This window comes from Marmota marmota, unplaced genomic scaffold, assembly GCF_001458135.2.
Source record: "Marmota marmota marmota unplaced genomic scaffold, marMar, whole genome shotgun sequence".
Taxonomy (NCBI): domain Eukaryota; kingdom Metazoa; phylum Chordata; class Mammalia; order Rodentia; family Sciuridae; genus Marmota; species Marmota marmota.
This window is the reverse complement of record NW_026000283.1, coordinates 5,691,629-5,710,846: the sequence shown is the minus strand read 5'-3', so window position 1 is coordinate 5,710,846 and position 19,218 is coordinate 5,691,629. Positions and strand designations below refer to the sequence as shown.

At 34.2% G+C, this 19,218-nt stretch overlaps 1 protein-coding gene across 4 annotated transcripts in view; it reads right to left on the bottom strand.

Annotated features, from left to right (window-relative positions):
- Positions 1-19,218, bottom strand: part of Tenm1 (teneurin transmembrane protein 1) — a 796,988-nt gene that overhangs the window by 667,860 nt on the left and 109,910 nt on the right. For 2 of the 4 annotated variants that reach the window (XM_015498499.2, XM_048797132.1), the window contains exon 3: positions 3,285-3,314. The exons of the other annotated variants lie outside the window; for them this stretch is intronic. The gene's annotated coding sequence lies outside the window, so the exon portion shown is untranslated. The remainder of the gene's footprint in view (positions 1-3,284; positions 3,315-19,218) is intronic. 4 annotated transcript variants of the gene reach the window in all.

The following is a 19,218-nucleotide window of genomic DNA, read 5'->3' as shown; positions in this document are numbered from 1 at the left end:
GTGTGGAAAGGAGTTAGATGTACCCTTATATCTCAAACTATTTGACAGACTTGAGCTCCATATGAAATAGGCTAACTAGGGAAGTCATGAATGAAATGGCTGCTCTAGAAGTTCTCTAGATATTCCTAGTCCGTAAAAGAAGGTATTCAAATAATCTGTGAATATCCATGAAATGAGAAAAATTAGACCAGATAAACTTTTTGGTCCTTTCCAAACTGGGCATTCTATTCATTCTTCTACAAAAGAGCTTGTCAAATAGATATTATTTCCCTTTCATCATTTTTCTTCACCACATAATTTAACCTCATTTCACTATTATTCATATTAAATGCTTCACCTCCACCTTACTGGTTGGTCTCTTCTAAATACCATCATGTAGCTAGTGGATGTTCCTAGCCAATTCTCACATTCAAAACTGAGCATAATACTTCCTAAAAAAGAAATCAAATCTCTATGATACTAATTAAGATCTTACATACAGCAAAATCTTAATTAACTGAAGCTCAACTAATGAAACACTGTATTTCATGTGTTATACTCATTTTTTTTTTGTACCAGTGATTGAGCTCAGGGGCACTTGACCACTGAGCCACGTCCCCAGCCCTATTTTGTATTTTATTTACACACAGGGTCTTGCTGAGTTGCTTAAGGGCCCTGCTAAGTTGCTGAGGCTGGCTTTGAACTCTCTATCCTCCTGTCTCAGCCTCCTGAGGCGCTGGGATCACAGATGTGTGCCACCGTGTCTGGCTGCTATACTCAACTTTTATGAGAAAAAGAAACATCGTGACTAAGCAAGAAGATATCTTGGATTTACTGAAAGAAAAACAAATTAATCTCCCAAGAAGTGATCTACTGACAGAAGAGATTCATTTCAATCTACTTGTACAGCACAACAAAAACTGATTTGGGAATAATGAATTTGAGACCCTGAAAAAATATTCCAAAAACTAAAGTAAAATCCAATTATGTTCACTAAACTGTACTCATTAAGATAATAAAATAGACTACATTTAAAAAAAATTTAGTTGTAGGTGGACACATGCCTTTATTTTATTTTTGTGTGATGCTGATGACTGAACCCAGTGCCTCACTCCTGCTAGGCAAGCACTCTACCACTGAGCCACAACCCTAGTCCAAAATAGACTACAGTTTTATAAAACATTTCAACCACAAAGACTGAAAAAAAATGTGCCACTTAATTTTAAAAAGTCTCAATTAATATCCCCTTCCCTAAGTATTAATCAAGACTTTTCTATTTTACAGATCCAAGAGTGTCCAGGTCATACACTCCTATGTGTGAAGAAAAAAAGAATATTTCATCTTCACCTCAATACCTACCACTGATATGACACTCAGGTATTCATAAATATTTTTGAATGAATAATATTTGAGTGTATTAACACAAATATTAGTTACTATATTAATCTGCCTCAGTAGCCACATTCCTTCTTTTGATCTTCAAAAACTTGTTATCTCTGTACTCATGCATTGCTGTCAAGCCACATAAATTATATTCATAATTATCTGTATGGTACATAGAGGGTTGTGGGCATTTATCATATTTTTCTTAAAAATATTTTTGTAGTTGTAGATGAACAACATTCCTTTATTTTTATTTTATTTTATTTTTTTATGTGATACTAAGGATCAAATCCTGTGCCTCACACATGCTAGGCAAGCGCTCTGCCACTGAGCTACAGGTCCAGCCCTGCATTTATCCTCTTAAACTAGAGGATATTAGAACTAAAAGTGATATTGAAGGTCATCAAATTCAACCATCTAATTTCACAGAGGTAGAAACTAAGGCACAGGGAACTTAGATGCCATGTTTAAGATCATATACCTTGTTAGGACAATTGTTGGATGAAAATATTGAGTTTTTCTGGATCCTGTGTTTTTTCTTATACAACAAATTGGCTCTGTATTCTGTATACTCAAGTAGGAAACAGATACACAATTTTTGTACTGAAACAAGAAGTACTCAGAAATGTTATTCCCTTTTGATTGTAGAATTCTCAGGCACAAAGAAGGCTGGTTTTCCTCTCCTTTATTGGAAAGGTATCTTGTGTATTTATTTTATATCCTTGCTACTCTAAAATCAATCTGACGATGTTTTAAGAGACAATAAAAGCCAGAATAATATGGCATAGATTTATCTATCAGTGGCAGCAGTACATGAATTGCCATTTACTGTAATTTGTCAGTAATTTATAAGAGTACCTGTTGGGGATCAAGACATGAAAGGCTGCTTTGTGTTATCAAACTAATAACTTCTCACTTTATTTTTTAAAAATTGTAATTCTTGGTAAATGAATTGCTCACACAGGGACTATCATGAGGTAAGGTTTAGGATCGTAGTATTAAGGGGTATTTTTTTTTGTAGTATTATGAGTTCTGTTTTATTTTTTTTTTTATTTATTTGGATTAGGGATTGAACCCAGGGACACTTTACCACTGAAATACATCCCAAGCCTTTTTGTTTATTTTAATTTGAGACAGGGTCTCGCTGAGTTGCTTAGGACCTCACTAAGTTCCTGAGGCTGGCCTTGAACGTGCCATCCTCCTCTTCAGCCTATTGCCCCTGGGATTATAGGCATGCTCCACCACACCCAGAAGTATTACAAGTTTTGAGGGCTGTAGTGAACAGGAAATCTTCAGAAGTTCAAGGGAAGAATTGCAATTGTTAAACCTTTTGGAATTTGCCATGGCCCCTTGGTTTTTTACTTTATTTGGGTTTGAACACGATGAAAGCTATGTTTTGTTCACATAACAATATTGTGTATAGTCTTTTTTGTTGTTTCAGAGGGAGATCTTATCCATTTGCCTTGTTATTTATATTGAGAGGCTATCTTTAAAAAGAGGCTTCAAAGATTAAAAGATAAAATTTAACCTGGACAAAAAAAGGATACTCGTGGTAAACAAGTCTCAATAGGAATTTATGATTTGCTAATTTATAAAATAGCACATATTTCATATCAAACATTGTGTATCACATTGAAGCACAAAAGCAGAAGAAAGGAAAATCAGCATGATGCATGTTGCCAATCCCCTAAGCACTTAATAATCTATGTGGACATAGAAGTAAATTTTACCAGAAAGAAAGAAACCTGATAATTTATGAAAATCTTAAGAAAAGCAATAAAGACACAATAATCCCATTTTTTTTTCAGTTTGTGAACTGTAGTGTCTGTGATCTTTGGGGAAATAGGATACATTGATGGAGAAGAGATTAAAAGCATTCTAAAACTTAATGGATGATCAACTCAAAAATATCACATACTTACTTTGCCGTTATGGCCAATCATAAAGTGTACCTGAAAAAATAAAAATGCAATTTCAATTTTCTTGATCTTTTATGCTTATATTATCAAAAAATGATAGCATAGTTTTTAAATTTATACATCAGAAAAGTTATCTAAGGAAAAATGGGTTTTCTACAAGGCTAATCCTTTATGAGCATTTTTCACTTTTACAATGGTGATTAAAACTCAAAATAGGAGTAACCTGCAATATTTTTCATTACTGTGTCTGTTGATTGTCAACACTGGTTTTCCTGTGGCATTATGGGGATGTGGGTAAGAAAATGAGCAGTCATCATTTTCAAAATAAATCATGGTATGATAGTAGGCAGGAGGCACTAATGTCTGCCAAGGTTCCTGTCCAGTTTATCACTTCAAGGTCTACCTAGTGCATTTTCCCTTCATTTATCAATGGTCAAACACTTAATAAGTTCCTTCCAAGTCAAGCTACATTATTCACTAGGCCCCATCACTACAGGGCTGAGTTAGAGCAGATTATTGCCACAACAGATTACTGAGATGCTTGACAAACTAGCTTATAATGTTTCATTCTTACCCTGTCAGATAGAATTTAGCAGAATTAGGATTGACATCAAAGGTGTTTCTGAAAAGGTCATGATCTTATCACATCACTTAGATTAAGCACTGTAAATATTTGCTTCAAGTTGGGTGGGAAATCTTGAAAATTCTACACAACTTCGAGAACACATTCAGAGACATTTCTCCCATTGACCTCACTGAATTTTTTTCAAAAGCCGGAGGGCATAATGTTGACAGGGCTGTTTACTTAAATAACTCATAAGACTGGAAGGCAGCTTAGTCAGAGCTTATGATTCCACCAACCATCAGAAAAAAAGATAGCCAGTGGTATCACCATTCTTTTCACATACATGGCTCCACAATACTATATTTACCTGACAGACACCCAAGCTGGACCTTCTGGGCTTTTCCTCCTCATGCTGGCCCTTTTAGCCTGCTTGTTCAGATGTAAAATTGATCTTACATAAATTACTGCTTGGGTACCTGCCATAATACAGCACATCACATCCTACTACCCAAGTTCTTCCAAACTTGGACTCTAAATGATTTGGATTATTGACTTCCATCTTCAGTCAGAATAGCTCTATTCCTAGCACCATTACTCCTCCACAGGATACATTTTTTAACTCTATCACTGAGGCATATATCACTCAAACATCTTAATTTCTACCTAATCATCAATGGCAACATGTCAACTATGTCCTATTAGTACTTTTCTAGTCTCAGGTCTGATTCCAACAATTTATTATCTCCCAATATTCCCAACATCCCTTAGTACAGACTACCTACTTTAGTAAGTTCTATAGCAACACAAATTAACATTATCCTTATTTCTCACTTGAGGTCATATTATTTTCCTATCATTTGTTCTTCTTATCCCCATTTCCTCATTATCCACCCAAACTCTACCCATCACCTATCATTAAAAAAATTCAGTTCCTTCAGGAAACCTTCCATGATTGTTTCAACAATGATAAAAAGCTACTATTTGTTAAGTATATATTACTTGATGCTTACAATCCATTACACCTTTAAGATATAATCAGCATGCCATTAAAATTCACCCATTTAAAATCTACAATTTAATAATTTTAATGTATTGAGTTTTGCAACAAAACCATAAACCAATAATGCAATATTAATGCCAGCCCTAAAACATCCCTTGAGCTCATTTGTAGTCCCTGTTCCAACCTCCAGCCCCTGGCAATCGTTCATCTATTTTCTGACTCTTTAGGCTTGCCTTTTCAGAACTTTTCACATGAATGGGATCATATGATCCTCTTCTGTATCTGTTTTCTTTTACTTAGAATAATCACTTGCAGATTCATTCATGTTATAGCACATATCAAAACTTCATTCTTTTTTGTGGCCAAATAATATTCCATTATCTGAATATACTATATTTTGTTTATCCATTCATCAGTTGTTGGATATATAGATTGTGGTCATTTTTCAGCTATTAGGAGCAATACTGCTATTAACATTGGATTATAACTTCTATGTGGAAGCACGTTATTACTTTTGTAATAGGAGAGGAATTGCTCAATCTAAAGGTGAATTTTTCATACAGTGATTTTGTTTAACTTTTTTCATAACAGATTTATTGAAATATACATGTGTATACAACCTTACAATTCATCTTTTTTAAGTGGGTATTCAGTGGATTTTAATATATTCACAGAGTTGTGCAACCATTACCACACCCAATTTTTTAATATTTGCACTACTCCCAAAAGAGGCCCCATATCCTTACATGTATTATTAACAATTTTCACAGAAACCCTACAGGTTAGCTATTCTTTTACTAGTTGTACAGATAAAGAGAGGCTTAGCAAAACTGCACAGCTGATAAATATCAAAATCTGCATTAGAACCCAATCTGTTTGACTCCATAGCTTGTAGAATTTCCACATCTTTTTCTTGTCACTAATCCTGGGTCCCTCTTCACTGAAATGATTCTAGAATTTTCATTTGATTTTTTGCTTACATCCCTATTTTTCCACATAATCAATTTCCTTATTTTTATATTACACCTCAAAATGAATATATTTTCTCTTCAACTAAAGTATAAGCTATTGGACAGCATAGAGTGTATATTTCCTTTCACTATTTCTCAGTCCCAAAAGTACTGTAGTAAAAAAAAGTACAGTAGAAAAATTAAGAGCTCAATGTTGTTTTCATAGTCAGTGAAAATCATTCGTTATGATTAACGTAAATCTCTACTCTAGTAAAGGTCATTTTTGTCTTTTCCTTTAGTAACAACATAGCATCAGCAGTTGTAGCTCCATCACATTCTAGCATCACCTCACCCCATAACAACCTCTCCTTTACTTAGAATTGTTCCAGCAACATGAATATGGTCTGCATGATGTAGTCTTTTATATCTTTGTATTTTATCTGAACTTGGAGTTGCTGACCAGCCCTGAGCCATTGTTTTGCTATCAGCAATATGAACAGTGTTTAGATGAGAAAATCTCTCCATTTTTCCCATGCCCTACCCAAGAAAATCTCATCACTGCTTCCTACTCCTGAATCTTCTTCCCAGTGCATTTACAAGTTCTCAGTAATACATCTAGTGATTTCAATAAGCAATCATTTCTGCCTTGACATTAATGATTTGCCTACCAAAAACTGTTTTATCACCTTTTTACATTTATTTTATTAATATGAAATAATTTTCATATTTTTGTCATGTGTACAATGTCTTTAACTTGTCCCGAAATGTCTTTGGTATCCATATCCTACTTTAAAAGTTTCAAGAGTATTTTTTTGTATCTAGAACTCCTTTCTTCATAGGATAATTTGTTCTTCCAGATCCCTCTTTAGGATACATTCTTAGAATACAGCTTTCCTACTTCATTAAGTTTGATTTCATTTTTCTTTTCTGTTGATTTTTTTCCTTAAAAAAAGGGAAGGCATAAATACAACTCATGGACATTAAGCTGTCGTATTTCAAAAGCAATGGAGCATTTTCTCATTAACTAATAGAAAAATGAGCATTAAATTTGATAAGCAATAAAATAATTGAAGAAACTGGAAGTTTTCCAAAATTTTCATCCAGAGAAATATTTAAACAAGATATTTTGTTTTTAAACAGCACCTTCCCTTATATATAGTCCTGAAAGTACCTAAACTAGCATCTTAATTTCAAAATGTTATTAGATAACATTTATACAGTTAATAATAGATCCTGTTGCCATGGAACCTTAACTGAATTTTCTAGCTCCAAGGGTTGATTTTTCAGCAATTAAGCCCTGAGCTCTAATGTTTCATTACCAGATTTTTTATATGAATGTAATTATTTGGATGAGGATATTGAAAACATTTTCTAGTTTGCAAATGATACTCAAATTGGAAGAAAAGCAAAGAATGAAGAAATTGTAATCAAAACCTTAAAGACCCATATGATTCAGGTGACTGAGATAATATAAGGCAACATGTATTCCCATGTAAAGAATGCTTGAACCTAAAAAGGACATTCACAGATCCTCCTGCTGTCTGACATAACACGATTTCTACTCCTACCTCAATCACTTTCTCCTCCCATAAACACTTCACAATAGGACAAAACAGAAGTGATAGGGGAGAGAGGGGAATCTGTTGACATTATTGGTCCCCAGGTAAACTAGAACAAGGAGATTATTAGTGGCTTAATAATATGCCAGTTCTAAACCTATAAATCAAGTGAACTTATCTTGTTTATGTCTAAGATGCTCATTATAGTACATCTGGACTTGAACCAGCAGTATTGCTCATTCTCTTTCTGTTCTATACCACTGCTTCAGAGTAGTACTTGCTAATTAAAATGTGATAGCCCTAGTGTTTAAACAGATAGAGAAAGACAATGCTTTCATATTTGCATTATTTCTCACTGAATGGAAAATCAGAAATGCATTATCATAACTCAAACCTACAGAGGAAAGGAGGACAAATCCTGAGGCATAAGAGAGGATACACAGTCTTAGGTTGGCAGTGACTAGAGAATTTGGAGGAAGTGATCAACTCATGTGGTTCTGGAGGAAGGAAAAGCAGTCTAGCAGGGAAATGGCAGAGGATGAAGTCTCTTAGAAAGAAGCTTTAGTTTTAGACTTAAAGTATCTTTCTGTAAAAATAAGGGCCCTGAATTCAAAGTTGTCACATGGTTTGTGAGAAGCAGAACTGTTATGTTAACACAATTTATCAGCTTTAACTACAAATCCCATTTCAAATTTTTTTAAAAAGGGGACTGGGGTTGTGGCTCAGTGGTAGAGCACTCACTTAGCATGTGTGAGGCCCTGGGTTCAATCCTCAGCACCACATAAAAATAAATAAATAAAATAAAGGTATTGTGTCCATCTACAATTTAAAAATATTTTTTAAAAAAGGATAAAGCAGTTTCATGTTTGCTATTAGAATCAGTTTGTGTTACTAAACCTCTGAGTTTCAGTTTCCTAATAGAATTACTGTGAAGAATAAAAGTGATGATATAAAGTCTCTAATACAGAAAAATAGGTGCTTGATAAATAGGTGTTATTATAATTAGTATTAATTATTGGTAAAATATATGCTTTCCGTTTACCCTAGCTCATTACATACTGCTTATTGGTGGCAGTTTTTCTTAATTGCAGCTTCCATTTTTGTATTTATAATGCACCTCTTGGTAGTTGCATCTGCAAACCAAATCCATAGTGATGATGGCAAACATTTGAGAAATAATAAATGTTCAAAGAAAATATACAGAAAATAAAGATACTGCTCTCATACTTAAAATGTGTTTGCAGTCTGGCTGAGGAGATAAACATGGACATTGATAGGAAATGGTTTACCATGCATCATTAATAAGATCAGTCAATAAATTTTGAATGCTTGGTAAGTGTTCTCAACTACGCAAGCCACAATTTTGGCTATTTTACATGTACTGATTCATTTATTATCCACACAAACCCTGTAAGTAAGGACTACTATTATTCTATTTTACAGATAAAGAAACTGACACCAGGGGTTTAAATTAGTTCTCCAAAGTCACACAAGTAATAGTGTCAGGATACCAGTGTGTCTCTAAAGCTCATGCTCTCAAAACCTTACTATACTGCCTCTGGTATCAATCAATCAAATAGAGACAAAATACCAAAAAAGTGTTGCGTCTTGAATACTAAATGAATTTAAACAGCAATGAAAGACTGAGTAAGATATGAAGATAATAAATGCATCTAAAATAAGCAAATGAAACTGAACATTTCATTCATAAAAAGGGTGGATCACAGTATTTTGAAAAAGTCAACAAACCAGAAACACTGTCACCATCAATTTCTGGTTTACTTGCTGAAAAGCAAGATATCTGAGGGTATTCAGTAGCATCTGGATATACTGTCTGTTTCAATCTGCATTTATCAAAGTCTTGAGGAAGGACTATTTTTGCAATAAAATATGCTGGTCATATTGGAACAGTATATTTGAAAGCCACATTTTTAATCTCAATAATCATAATGAAAATCTTTCTGTATATTACAAATATTTCTGATAAACAATATACGATTGATATCAAATGATTTTTCATCTTGTCCAAATTTCATTTCTAATGGTTGTTACATTCTGCCACAAACATTCCTCAGATAAACTTCTTCTGGTTGTGGGAACACTTTCTTGACTACATTATTTCTCCATTGTCCTATCCATTCAAACAGACTACAATAAAATCCCATTATGTGATTTTTCAAGGGATTGAGAAAAGAAAACATCATAAAGAGGAAAATGATAAAAGCAAGATATATTTCTCCATGGAGACTTTCCTCAGAAGCTCTCTTTGTAGTAGACAGATGTGCACTCACATCTGTTTCAGGACAATATGGAGGCTGGAGGAAACATGCAGCACTCCTGCTTTTTTAACTTCATAACCCATTCCCAAATATTCTCTTTATACTGGGTGTAATGTAAGACAACCCCTTGAGGCCAAAATGAGAGGCTGGAGTCAGTCTCATTTTTTTGTGACTCAAGTCACTGATTGCCCCAGATCTGCTATTTTTTCTAGTGCTCTCCAGATAGGCCTCCCAGCTCCATGCTACTCAATGTTTGGTGTATGGAAGCATCACCTGGAAGCTTCTGTTCTCATTAAGGTTCAAGAAGCACTTCTCTAGACATGACAAGATTCCCAGATGAACTAAATATTTTATATCTCTTAGCTGAGGGTTATATGAAAAGATCTTGACCAATATGTCATGAAAAACAAAAGGGTGATGTTATCAAAAGTTACAAAATTCAAACAGAAAATCAGCCATATTTACATAACATATCCAAAGTTCAAAAGCATGCATCAAAGTTTCTGATTGACAAAGTTTACTTATGAGCCTTGTTAACCCTACTTCTTTTCTCTGTACCTTGAGAGTAAATATTCACCTTACATAGACCCATTGTGCCCCAGATGTGGAAGATTCTCAAACTTTATTACCATCATCAGAATTGGTATTATTATAAGCTAACATTTATATTTAGTGTTTTGTATATACCAGATATCTGTGAGGTACAGCCTATACTTCCCCCTGCCCAATTTTGCAGGTGGGAAAATTGAGATTCAGGAAGAAAAAATTACCTAAGTTACACAGCTAACAGTGTCAAATATAAAGTCATTCATTTCTGCCTCTGCATCATTAGCTGATAACCATTTTATGCCTTTCTGGTCTTTCCTTGACTTGTAACTCTAGGCTTTCTTTTATGCCACTTCTGTATCTACTCAGAGAAAGACATTTCCCCAATAGGCTCAAAATGCCTATCCAAGGTTTCAATTTTGCTGGTATATATGTATCACAGTGGTGTCTAACCCCACCCCTGGAGGAATTCCTGGCTCTTATCCTCTCCTACTTCCCCATTCCAACCACTAATCCCATGATCATTTTCTCTGTCCTATTGGCTCCAATAGAGCATATTGATTTAGTGATTATTAGGTTTCTTTTATTATTTGAAAAACTCAACATTTTAACCCATTATTCTCTGCTATACTTTTGCCCTGATCCTCTTATCAGTCATGTAACTTTGCATTCTAAGCTCTATTAGGGCAGCAATTTATCTATTTGGTCTCTATTATATCCTCAGGTCTTAGAACAAGGCTTAGCATATAATAAGCACTCAAAATTATTTCTCAACTGTCTTGGTGATAGCAATGTCTATGGGATTTTCTGTGTGTCTTTTGGACCTCTTTTCCACATTCATTCCCTAGATTACCTTATCTTGTTCAATAGTTTAAATGATATTTGTTCACTCCTCAAATTATTACTTTAATCCTAACCATGTCCTGAACTTTATACTCAGATAATAAGCTGCTTACTCCTAATATGTTTGGTCACAGTATAGAAGATTGAAATGTAACGCGTCACAAATCTGTTTCTCAACTTCCTAACCTTATAACTCTACAATATAAAATATATATCCAGTTTACTTTCAAAATGCATTCTGAATGTAGTCACTCCTCCCCACCTCCACCACACCCATCCTCGGCCACACCCTCATTGGGCTGCATCTGGATTTTAGTAATGAGCTCTTAAATGGCTGCACTGTTTCAATTCCTGACTCTATAAAATCTTGTTTTACCTAGCAGCTGGCGTAATCATGTTAAAATATAAATCGTGTCACTTGATTCTTCTGTAAGAAAGACTCCAAAGGCATTCCATCATACTTAACATAAAATGAATGTCTCACAATGGCCTATCTACAGTGCTCCACACAAACTGGTACTTTCCTCCCTAAATTACTAAGATCCAACCACAATGGCTTGCTCTTTGTTCTTTTAATAATAAAACTTATTTCCAACTCAGGAACTGATATTCACTTATTAATCTCTTTGAAATGCTATCTCCTTCCATACAGATTTTGTATCACCAGCTCCTGCATTTATTAAAGTCTGTTTAAGTGTTATCTCCTCAGAGAGAAGGCTCCTGACTATCATAGCTAAAATAATGCCCCAGCTGTACTACACCATTGTTTATCTTCTTGTCTTGGTTGTCTTTTCTTAATAGTATGTATCACTACCTAACACATTATATATGTGTTTTTATTCATTTATTGTTTATCTTGCCATTAGAATGCAAGTTCCATAACAGCAAAAACTTGAGCAATCTGATTTATTCTGGTGCATGGTAGGCACACCAAAAACTTAATATTGACTGAATGAGTAGTGTTGTTGGACACCAATTTTATCTTTGTAACCTCCTATATTTGGTTCCCTTTCAAGCAAACTGAATATCTGTACTTTGGCTCTTTCATAAAGCCCAACATCTCCTGAAATCTTTCCATGAAAATCAGTTTCCAACTGAAAAAAAAAAAATCGCATCTATGTCATGGCTTATTTATGTAGCATAAATAATTGTCATACTTCAATCATTCTTTTTTCTTTCTTTTTTCTCTTTCTCTCTTTTTTTTTTGTACCAGGGATTGAACTCAGGGGAACTTGGCACTGAGCCACATCCCCAGCCAGTTTTTGTATTTTATTTGGAGACAGGGTCTCACCGGGTTGCTTAGCACCTCACTGTTGCCCAGGCTGGCTTTGGACTCATGATCCTCCTGCCTCAGTCTCTGAGCTGATGGGATTACAGGTGTGTGCCACTGCGTCCAGCTGATTAATCCTTTTTTTTTCTAGTCCTGTTTTTATTCCCTAATTCATGGACTCTAGATTCTAGACTGTACTATTATTAACCAACTATACCTAAACCACAGCTACTCATCTCTGCTCCTTTACTATCTCTAAACCTGCATATGTCCCTCCATTCTTTTACTTGGATTTCTGTACCCTGATCATGACTATGGAAAAAATATATGAATGGATTAAAAATGTGTCATTTATACACAATGGAATATTACTCAGCAATAAGAGAGAATAAAATCATGGCATTTGCAGGTAAATGGATGGCTCTGGAGAAGATAATACTAAGTGAAGTTAGCCAATCCCCAAAAAACAAATGGTGAATGTTTTCTCTGATATAAGGTGACTGACTCATAGTGGGGTAGGGAGAGAGAGCATCAGAGGAATAGATGAACTCTAGATAGGGCAGGGGAGTGGAAGGGGAAGGGAGGGGGCAAGGGGTTAGGAATGATGGTGGAATGAGTTGGACATCATTATCCAAAGTACATGTATGAAGACATGAATTGCTGTGAACATACTTTATATACAAACAGAGATATGAAAAATTGTGTTCTATATGTGTAATAAGAATTGTGATGCATTTCACTGTCATGTATTTAAAAAATAAAAGCAATTTTAAAAAATCTGAAATCCTGACAAAACTTCCTACACTGTGTGTATGCATTTGTGTGTGTGCACAAGTACATATGAGATTACCAAAATTTTGAAAGTTAAAAAAAAACCTCATATTTAAAAAGATTCCCAAAACCATGGCAACCATATGCTTCTATCTTTTTTAGAACAGCCCTAATTTCAGAGAACTTATTATTTCCAATAATGGTAAAAATCATTTAAGGGAGATACAGGTATCTCTTGAGACTGTTAACATGAATCCATCCATATATTGGAAAAAATTTGGTCAGATCATGTGTCCCAATTTAGGGCTAGAAAAATAGGTCACTATAGCCATGGTCCCATTGTCCTGCTTGCCTAGATTCTGGATCTCCATAGACTTCAGAAATAGCTCCCAGGAGTAGTCACTACCTTGTCATTTTGTTGCTGACTTTTACTAGGATCATACAAGTGGAAGAGGGTATTCTCAAGCCTATAAATAAGACCACAGGAACTTTCTTATCATGTGGTATCAACTGTTTTTTTAGCTGGGTGTGAAAACAGGGAAAACAGGGTTCTAAACAATATAAAAGACACAAATGATTGTAGCTCAAAGGGTTGGGAGGTGTCTTTTTAATGCCTTTCTAGCTCCCTTTATATCACTCTTCCCCTCCCTTCTCTTCTCCATACTTACATCTTTTCTTGATGCACATGCACTAGATTTCTTCACATTGCCTCCCAACTACCAAGGGTTGTGATTCCTTGAACCTCAGATATCCATTCATCTATTCATCCATCCATTCAATAAATCATTATTGAGCACTACTATCTGCTGGGAGATGTGCTATGTGGTAGGGATAGAGCAGTGTATAAAGCTTGGTCTATAAGGGTAACCTTGATTAAAGAGTCTCCTGAGAACTACTTCTTTCCTTTATGCCTTACATACTTAGTTTGGCTAATATTGTGTCCCACTGGTAGCACTAACTATTAATACATTTTCTTGGGTTGGGGTTCTGGATCAGTGATAGTGTGTTTGCCTTGTACATGTGAGGCCCTAGGTTCCATCGTCAGCACTGCATAAAAATAAATAAATACAATAAAGGTATTGTGTCCATCTACAATGAAAAAAGATACATTTAAAACATACATTTCCCTAAAAACAATACCATTTTATTTTAAAATTCACTGGTGCTATGGTTTAGATATGAGGGGTCCCCAAAAAGTTCATGTGTGAGACAATGAAAGAAGGTTTAGAGATGAAATGATTGGGTTATAAGAGTTTTAACCTAATCAGTGCATTAATCCATTAACAGAAATCAACTGGGTGGTAACTGTAAGAAGGTAGGGTATGGCTGGAGTAGGTGGATCACTGGGGGTATGTGTTTGGGGTTTATATTTTGTCCCTGGTGAGCACACCTCTCTCTGCTTCCTGATGGTCATTCTGAGTAGCTTTCCTCCGCAACACACTTTCCACCCTTATGTTCTGCCTCACCTTGGGCCAGAGTTATTGAGTTGACTGTCTGTGGACTGAGACTTCTGAAACTGTGGGCACCAAGTAAACTTTTCCTCCTCTATCTGTTCTTGTCAAGTCTTTTGGTCATATGGGCAAAAAAAATTGACTAAAACAACTGCTCTCCCATATAATACATAATAGTAATAATAGTAATAGCTACCATTTTAACAGCCTACTATATACTGTGTTTCATAACTAAGTATTTTATATGGTTTTTACCTCTTAACCTGCAACAACAAAGGCTCAGAGAGGTAAAGTAATTTTTCCATAGCCACTCAACTAACCAGCAGCAGAGATGTAGACTGTCTGACCCCAAGTTCACTATACCATATAATGATGAATTAGATGTCTTAACATAATGAAGCATTAGGTGTCTTAACCCAAAGCACAGCCATTTTGATTGGTTGAAAGTTGTTTGAGGGACTTACATGATACTTCCCACATCATACTAGGAAGATATCGGAGGATCAATTAGAAATAAATGACGTCTCCTGGTAAGTGACCAGGAGAGAATACTGACCCAGAAGTCAATAGGAGAGAATTTCAGAAAAGTGAATGGTCAACCTTTTTATATGTCTATTTTGGAATGGAACTTGAGTTTATTGCTAGCATATAATTTCTGAAGTCATTTTAGGGTTAGGTTCTCTAAGCAATTGGCAAGTATAATTTCATACCTTAAAAAAGTACCATTCTTTCCCAGGCCAAAGGAGCCAATAGGAAACCAGGATATAGTGATGCTTTAGAGTTTGGGAAATTCTGTGAGGTCTCGTTAATTAAAATTCCTATCTCTCATTTTAATTTGAACAGAGTCAACGATGCAATATGCAGAAAAGAAAGTTATCTACTCTAATGACAACTAAAACCTTGTATACAAGATGATTGTAAATACCCTACATTATTCTATCATAATAGATGTACTACGCTTTTAGTGTTTCCATATTGTTGGCATTTAGATTTTTTCAGTCTTACATGATTAGTAATCAAATAAAATGATTTTGCATATGGATATTCATCCACAACCTGATTATTTCTTCTTAATAATTTTCACTATAGAAGACTCTTGGGTTAAAGTTTAATAGATTTTAAGACTCCTTGAACATATTACTATTTACTTTCCAGAAAGATTATAGTAATTTATACTCCTCTGGAAGTCTAACTGTGAGAACACCTGACTCACAGCACCTTCACAAGAACTTAATTTATTTCTAATCTCTATGAATATGATTTGCCAAAAATTGTTTTTAATTTATATTTTTCAAATATTTATTTTCTATATGTATTTCCTTCCAATTTCCTAGTCATATCTTTGCCATTTTCCTGTATAAATGTTCATCTTTTTCTTAATTGATTTATAAGAGATATTCATATATTATAGACTGTAGGTTTTTTATGTGAATTAATATATTTTCCCTGTTTATGATTTGCATTTTTTATTCTAACGATGCTTTCTGACTAAGAAAAAATATTGGTCCTTACTGACTGAAATCCAACATCATTTTGTTGTGATTTTTTCTATATACTTATGATTTGAGGGTAATTTACTCACCATAAAAACCAACAATCAACTCTATCTGTTTCTATTTTAAAAATTTAGACCTTTAGTTCTTAAATATTTCAAAATTTTATTTATATGCATAGTGAATTAATAATTTAATCTGAGATTTTATTGTTTATTCCTATCTCCAAAACAACCAATTTTCAAAGAACTATTCATTAAATGTTTCTTTTCCTTATTGTCCATCTTGTTTCATTTATTACAAAAAATATTTTTCCAGGCAATCTGGTTCATTTTATTCACCTCTCCATTCTTACCACTTTAGCATACTACTATGTATTATAACTCTTATAATCATACTACTATGTACTCTTTATTCTTCCAAAATAAATTTCAGAGTCATCAATTAAAAAGAGAACAGATTTTTTTGTTGAATCTATATGAGACCTATGAATTAATATGAAATGTCCTATACCTATAGCCTATAAACCAGTTAAATTGGAAAAACTAACATTTTAAAATATTCAGACATCCTAATCAAGATCACAGTGTATATTTCCACTTTCTTGAAATTTTACTTTATGCTCCTTATGGAATCTTGGTAGTTTTCAATGAAATGTAAGCCTTACATTTTTCTTAATAATATTATTCCTTGAATTTAAAGATATTTATTTTTAAAATTCTGTCTATAAATTTCTTATAATTTCTACCTGTCACTGGCACATCAACAGAGAGGTACAGTATAAGCCATGGGGACTATATTAATAGGCCATTAAAAAAAGAAAAAGAAACATTTATTGCCATTTAGGAAACACATTCACTGTTAGAAGTTGCCTGCCACAGAATCAAAGAGTTATGATATTACACACTACCCATCAAACTCAGAGAATTTAAGGCCATGTTCTCATTCAAAAGTCATCATTCTCAGATGAGAGAGAGACCATTTATCAAGACACAGGAAGAAAGAAAGCAGCTATCACACAAGTCAAAGCACTGAGACAAAAACAATGATTCTGTTTAAATTTTCAAAAGAAATTTTCAGTCTACAATTGTGTTTGGCAACTTTAAATCCCAAATGAAATTTTAGAGGGGCTATTATATGCCTTTGAAAAGCAGATTTATAATGAAAATGCTGACAGACCTTACAAGAGAAGATTATAATATCACAAGCACCTCTAATGTGAATCATTGTAAAGTAACAGAATATTTGTATTCATAGGGAGAATACATAAACTTTTTTTAAAGAACTGCCTTATTTACTATCTTCAATGTCCATTGCCTTTCTTTACTTCAGTTACTATTAGCATATACTCCTGTATAACTTTTTAATTATTTAAAAATGGATCACAAATAATTTATTTAGAAAATATAAAATATTCCTAAAATAATTTTAGTTCTCTTCTAACTTTTCAATAATCATAACTAATACCTATGTTATTTGGGTGCAACCATATTAGCTATTTTCCTCTAAAGACAAGTATCAATTCAGTGAATCTAAAATCCACTAAAAGCTTTGTAAATTTATGAAAGCCATCAACAACAAATTTATTTTTCTAATATAGAAAGCAGCTAAATTTGGCAAGTAAAACACAAGAAAATTTCTTATTGTCTAATCTGAAGAAAGATGAAAAACTAGTAAAGGCATGAGATCAAACTGGTTTTCTAAGTCTTTATTCAATGTTGTCTAGTCATCGGTAATCTAGCAGCTTCTATAATGATCATTGAGATTATAAACAAAGAATCAAATATACAAAATGAGCTGGGAACATCCTGTTATGACAGAAAGTAATTGCTCAAATAAGACCTCAAAGCCCTACATTGCACAGATATGTCAAAGGGACACAAGAACCAAATGAAAGAGCTCCCAAAGACTGAAGCAGGAACAAAAATAAAGTAGTATTGGATTAGAATACAAAGTATAAAATTAATATTCATAGGTCCATACTGATATAAGTGCATGGTTAAGTAAATAAATAAATGGAGAAAAGACAAATATACTATGAAGTAGTCCATATGATTTATGTAGATACTTTGTCTTCACAGAGATGGAGTATAACTCCCTTCTAACTGTGTGTTGCACATAATGCCTTCCTTCCAAAGAATACTATGTAGAAATGTGGGAGGAGGAAGAAGAGAATAACTTTCCAGTGGAGAAATCTGAAACATACTACCTAAGCCAGGTGATCCAAAGCCAACATAAAAAATACTGACATGTAGATCATCTCTATCAGGATATGGTATGAAGTAAATAGCATATTTCATGCCTCTGTGATCTTCCTCTCCAAAATCTGAACACCAGTCTAATTATTTTTACATGTGATTTTCTTTTTTTAAAATTTTTATTTGTTCTTTTCAGTTATACATGATAGTAGAATGAATTTTGACGTCATATATACATGGAGCATAACTTCCCATTTTTGTGGTTATACATGATATGAAGTTACATTGGTTGTGTATTCATATATGAACATAGGAAAGTTATGGCTGATTCATTCTACTACCTTTCCTATTCCCATCCCTCTACCTGTCCCCCACTCTGCTCTGTCCATTCTGGTAAACTTTTCCTTCTTCCCCCAGTCCCCCTTCACCCCCTACTGTGAGTCAGCATCCACATATCAGAGAGAATATTCAGCCTTTGTTCTTTTGGGGATTGGCTTATTTCACTTATCATGATAGTCTCCAGTTCCATCCATTTATTAGCAAATACCATAATTTCATTCTTCTTTATGGCTGATTAATATTCCATTGTGTATATGTACCACATTCTCTTTATCTATTCATCTGTCAAAGGGCACCTCAGTTGCTTCTATAGCTTAGCTATTGTGAATTGTGCTGCTATAAACACTGATATGGCTGTGTCACTGTAGGATGCTGATTTTATGTCTTCTGGGTATATACTGAGGAGTGGGATAGCTGGATCAAATGGTGGTTCCATTCCAAGTTTTCTGAGGAGTCTCCATACTGTTGTCCATAATGGTTACACAATTTGCAGTCCCACCAGCAATGTATGAGTGTACCTTTTTCCCTACATCTCACTAACACTTATTGTTACTTATATTCTTGATAATTGCCGTTCTGACCCCAGTCTAATCATAAAAACACAAAACATATGCAACAGAGTGGCATTCTACAAGATTCCCAATCAGTACTCCTCAAAATGGCTAAATTCATT